This window comes from Dryobates pubescens, chromosome 4, assembly GCF_014839835.1.
Source record: "Dryobates pubescens isolate bDryPub1 chromosome 4, bDryPub1.pri, whole genome shotgun sequence".
NCBI classification, from domain to species: domain Eukaryota; kingdom Metazoa; phylum Chordata; class Aves; order Piciformes; family Picidae; genus Dryobates; species Dryobates pubescens.
Window position 1 is genome coordinate 30207778 of NC_071615.1, and position 5071 is coordinate 30212848.

The following is a 5071-nucleotide window of genomic DNA, read 5'->3' on the forward strand; positions in this document are numbered from 1 at the left end:
GTTTCCGGCATGAGGAATACAAAACTGAAACTACAGTCCCAAGAGAATACCTGCTACAGGCTTGGCTTGTCTCAAGAAAATTTCCAAAGTGGTTCTCACAGAAAGAATGATAGTGGAATGTCATTAAGCATGTATCTTTCTCCTCACCTCTGTTTAGCAAAGTGCAAAAGCAGAGGGATTGAATCAGGGGACTTTTTAATGTCTCTTACAACCCAAAACTTTCTGTGATTCTATGAAACATTTCCCAGTATTCTGACACTTTTAAGAACATTTTGGAGCCTGGTTACCTTTAGCACCATTTTAGGTTGGAAACTATCCTTCACCCCTTCTTTGTTTTGCAACACCAAGTCCTATCAACAAAGCAGAAAATGAACAAACACCAGAATATGCTCCTCAGTATTGCAGGACAATGTTACTCACAGTGGGTAGTGCTGCAGAGCTCGAGTTCACCATTATGGGTCTGTGATGCAGATGCCATTGCTGCCACCACCATCTCTTTTTCTCTCCTCTTCTCTGATTTATGTTACATCATTCAACAAACTGGGTCTTTCACAACCCTGCACTGGGTGTAAACTGTTGCAGAAGTGATCCTTGTTTTTCATTCAGGAATGATGTCTGCACATACAGCCTTACAGTTATCCACATGCTTCCATGCTACTGGGGTGAAAAGAGGACCCTGTTTTTTAACACTTTTAGTCTACTGGTAGGAAATGCCCTTGCAAAAGTTGCAGAGTGCCATTAGATGCCATGATTTAGAACCCAGGCACTCCCATCCTTACTGCTTTATGGTAGGTGTGTAGTTTCATGAGCAGTCTCAACAGGTCAGTTGCCTTGCATGGGGCAGAACAAGGAATCAGGCAGGGGTGCTGAGCCTACTGACACTACACCACTGACTCAGTGGCTGAATTCTGCTGGTGGTGTTTGCATCCATAACAGAACAGTCTTCCATAGAGCTGGAACTGTCCTGCTGAAACCCACAAGGAATGGGCATCACATAGTAAGTGCTCTTGGAGTGTTAAATGTTACTGAGTGCATTACTAATCAAGAGAATGCTGCAGACAAATCAGTTTTTCCAAGTTAAGATTTGTTATTTTTTCCATTCTGCACAGGAAGAAAAAAGAAGAAAAAAAAGAGACCCAAGGACACACAAACCAAAGATATCTCCTGAATGTTTTCCCAGAATGGATTGTACCAGTTACATAACTGGTTAGATTCAGCCAGGATCTTTTTGAAAATAAGGGGTCTCAGCCTCCATCTGAAGGTGGGCAGATCTCAAGTGGCATGCACTTTAGCATTTTCTTGACAATAAAGCTTCAGCTGAAAATATTCTAGTCTGATCAAAGTATCAGCAACACTGACACCTCTCCTATCATTCAATTTTAGTAACGGGCTGAAACTACCACAAAAATGTGGATGGGGAGATTTCTTTCATGATTCATCTCTTAAAAATATACCCAGTCATTTACTTAAATCACAGCCAAAACTCTGCAAGAGCCAGTCTGGAAAGAAATACAGTTTACACCTCTGAGTATGCATCCATGTGGCTAGAAGAGCCACCATGTCTAAAAGCAATGGGAAAGGTCTGGAAATTAAGGTGGGACATTAACTTTCCATACTCAATTATCAATTGTTGCAGGCTTAGTCTTACCTTTTGATCCCGCTCTAGTGCAGCTAACTGTATTGTATGCATTCCAGTGACACCAGCTGTCTCTCCGCTGCTCTGCATTTTGCATTGGATCACAAACATGCAGAGAACATCTGCTCTCTCAGACTCTGCAGACTTGTGAAGCTTGATGTCCCAAAAAGGCATCCAAGACTTTCAGTAAGCCTATTTCACATATTTACAGATAAAATATTTGGTTCCTGCAGATGAATATAACATAAGGCTTGGATATAGAGTGCATTTTCTTGCATTATGATGGCCATTGGTCTTGCTGGAGGGGCTGTCCTGAATGCTACTTCTGTCTCAACAGGGTGTCTATGAATGGGTAAACACTGCCTGCACACTGTGATGCTGTTGCAGAGTGTGGTGGTTTAGGCTGGGTGCTGGCCCAGATGCCACTGCGCAGGCCACACCTGGGAGGTCCCAAGGGGTGGGCCCAGCCCAGGGGGTGGTCACAGGGACCAGGTATTCCATTCCCATAATGCCCTGCACCCCTATAAAAAGGCCATGCGGGGTCTGCACTTCCTCTTTCGTCCCCTGCTGCTACCTAGGTAACATGGCGTGAGCCGCCTCCCTTGGGCCTGCTCAGGCCCAAGGCTGGGTGGGGGGGGGAAGAAAGAGCCCTGGGGGGGTTTGGGTGTACCCCCAGGTGGGGATGGGATGTTCTTGGGTATGTTCTGGGATCTCTCTCTTTGTCATGGTGCTTGTGGGTCTCTGTAAAACTTTCATTGTTGTTTGTTATTGTTTTCCTATTTAAACTTTCCATCACTTTTTGCAATCCGTTTGCCTGAGTCGTTATTTCTGCCTGTGGTGGGGAGGGGATCTGCCCCAACCCATTACATTTTGGCGTGCCAACGTGGGGCCAACTGCAGCTCGGATTGCAAAAGATGGAGAGTTTTAATTTAGTTCTGGGCGTCGGTTTGGGTTTGGGAAGTTGGGGCTCAGGTTTTGTTGCCGGGGCGACTGTGTGAACTCCTGTGGGCTGCAGAAGGATAGCTGGTGCGTGGCTGATGGCATGGAATTCCCTCCTGTTGCTTGGGAACAGCGAGGGGTGGTTCTTTCTGTGACTTTCTGCCCAGGGTAGCTTAAGAGTGCTCGAGTAGCCTAAGGCGGCGAGACCTGCCTTCTCCTCGTTCTCTACGGAGCGGCAGGGAGCGGAGAGGGGCAGCGGCAAGCAGAGTGTGGTCGGCCAGCGGCCGCTGCGGGGGCGGACACCCGCGGCGAGCGGGCAAGCGACTGCTGGAAGTGACTCGGACTCTGCATCGCGGCGACAGAGACGGCGGGGGCCGGGCCGGGCCGCGTTCAAGCGGCGGCGGCAGCTGTAAATCTTTCCCTGGTGTTTTCGGGCATGTTCTGAAAACGGCGCCGAGCACCTGGCTCCGCCTCCTCTCTTCTCAGCGAGCTGTGCTGCAGCCGCCCCCTCCGGGGGAGGGCTGTGAACCGGATGCGGTGATGCCTCGGTATGTGAACGCCCCGTGGGGGGGCGATGTGCCTGCGATGTGCATTGGTGTAGCTTTGGACTGGCCAGAAGCGGTCGGTTGTGGTTCCCTGGAGAGATGGAAAAAGCGGTCGTGGAGCCTGATTGCTCCAACCGGCTTGCCCCAGGGGTGGAAAAAGCCGCTGAGAAACTGTAAATGCAGATAAAGGCTTGGCTGAGAAGTTGTGAGGTGTTTCCAGGTGACCAGGATGTCCCAAGGAGTCCACAAGGAATTCACACTGCAGGAGAAGGACTGCGTCGCTGGGAGGTTCCATCACATGAGGAAGAACAACTGGAATGGACTGATGCTTGAGCCTGAATGAGAGACTGTGTGGAAGGACGCCCAGAAGAAGACATGGACTGTTGCTAGATATGTCATAAGAAGAGTTCTAATTTGATGATATGTTCTGGGTGCAGGGATTATGGTATGGAATAAGGGGTGGTGTGTGGTGGTTTAGGCTGGGTGCTGGCCCAGATGCCACTGCGCAGGCCACACCTGGGAGGTCCCAAGGGGTGGGCCCAGCCCAGGGGGTGGTCACAGGGACCAGGTATTCCATTCCCATAATGCCCTGCACCCCTATAAAAAGGCCATGCGGGGTCTGCACTTCCTCTTTCGTCCCCTGCTGCTACCTAGGTAACATGGCGTGAGCCGCCTCCCTTGGGCCTGCTCAGGCCCAAGGCTGGGGGGGGGGGGGAAGAAAGAGCCCTGGGGGGGTTTGGGTGTACCCCCAGGTGGGGATGGGATGTTCTTGGGTATGTTCTGGGATCTCTCTCTTTGTCATGGTGCTTGTGGGTCTCTGTAAAACTTTCATTGTTGTTTGTTATTGTTTTCCTATTTAAACTTTCCATCACTTTTTGCAATCCGTTTGCCTGAGTCGTTATTTCTGCCTGTGGTGGGGAGGGGATCTGCCCCAACCCATTACACAGAGTAACCAAAGGAAACTGCTAGGCACTGCTATTGTACATTTGTCAGGAGGCAACTGAAACTACACAGAAGACCATGGATTTCTTGGCCAGCATTTTGTCTGTTGAACGTTTAAAGCTATGCAAAGCTACATTAAAAATGGAGGTAGCCTAAGAATTCAATATGGAATATTCATCACACAATGGAAGACTGAACTTTATAGCTTGTTACAAATGAAGGTGTCTTTCTCCTGTCTGCAGCTGCACAATGCACAGTAATTTCACAGAAGGGAGTGACACTGCCAGTGTTAGGCTGACTTGGAGGGAAATACGATGGAATAATTTGATCCCGCTATCCTAACAAAGTATCTTCAGCTTCTTGGAGGAGAAACAGGGGAGGAGAAGTGTTCTCCAGTACAGAAGCACTTTGAGACAGAGAAGACAATAATCAACCATCCCTCTGTGATCCAAATGTATCACTCAGTTTGGATGACTCCCTCAAGATGTACCCAAATCCTACATACACACATCAAGCTATATTCCCTGCAGGCTGGGGAAGCACCCTTACGTTCTCTACCCAAGTGTGTTAAAATTACTTCTAGTAATAAATTAAAAATCCATTCTAACTTCATATAGATATTTACTGTTTATTGGCTTTTGGGTTTTGTTGTTTGGGTTTTTTGTTTGCTCTTCTTTTGCAGGGTAAGGGGCTTTGTTTGTTTGCTTTTGTTTTTTACTTATTTTTCCCATTCCTAAGGAAAACTACTTCTGGAACAAGCTAACCTCACTTTGCCTGTTTTCTGAAATTCCTTGTTCTAGCAAGCAGGGATAAAAGGGAGCCCATGCATAGTTTCAGCTTTCACAAACTGGCTTTTTACCAGGCTAATTAGATTTAATCTACAGTTTTGTTCACACACACAAAAGGCTTCTGGAGTAGTTAGGTTAAGCTGCTTGACAACTGGCAGCAGTTATAAAGTTTATCAATAATATCAGTCAACACTGCACACAAAGCTAAAAAAAAATGGAAG